A 477-nucleotide genomic window follows, 5' to 3' on the forward strand; every position below is an offset into this window, starting at 1 on the left:
CCTCACACCCCCCTCAGCTCCCACCTCGCACCGCACCGCGCCCCTGCCCCCCTCTGCCCAGCCTGAGCTTTCCTCTCACAGGCACCCCCAACCTGGGAATCTGGTGTCTGGGCTCACGCAGAATTCAGAGGAGGTCCTGAGCGAGGACGGAGGCCCAGCGTTCACTCCCAGCCTCAGTGCCCATCTTCAGAGCTTCCCACTGCACCTCCCAGTCTGCTGCACCCCGATGGGCCAGGACTGGAATTTCATCAACCCCCTAAAAAAGCGACCACTTGGGAAACCACGGCCGCCGTCGCCCCAGCTCCAGCGCACCCCCTGGGCGGGTGGGAGAGAAGGAAGAGGGAACAGGCCTTCTCGGCTATTCTTGCTTCTGGAGTTGGAGGAAAGGCCTGGTTGGAGCCATGGGGTTGAGACCAGGCTGAGTCCCAGGTGGAAGCAACTTGAGAGATCCGACAAGGCGGGGGGGGGGGGGGGGGG

At 64.4% G+C, this 477-nt stretch overlaps 1 protein-coding gene across 1 annotated transcript in view; it reads left to right on the forward strand.

Annotated features, from left to right (window-relative positions):
• Positions 1 to 477, forward strand: part of GRB7 (growth factor receptor bound protein 7) — a 14,297-nt gene that overhangs the window by 12,225 nt on the left and 1,595 nt on the right. The window lies entirely within an intron of this gene.

This window comes from Myotis davidii, unplaced genomic scaffold (assembly GCF_000327345.1).
Source record: "Myotis davidii unplaced genomic scaffold, ASM32734v1 scaffold327, whole genome shotgun sequence".
Classification (NCBI taxonomy): domain Eukaryota; kingdom Metazoa; phylum Chordata; class Mammalia; order Chiroptera; family Vespertilionidae; genus Myotis; species Myotis davidii.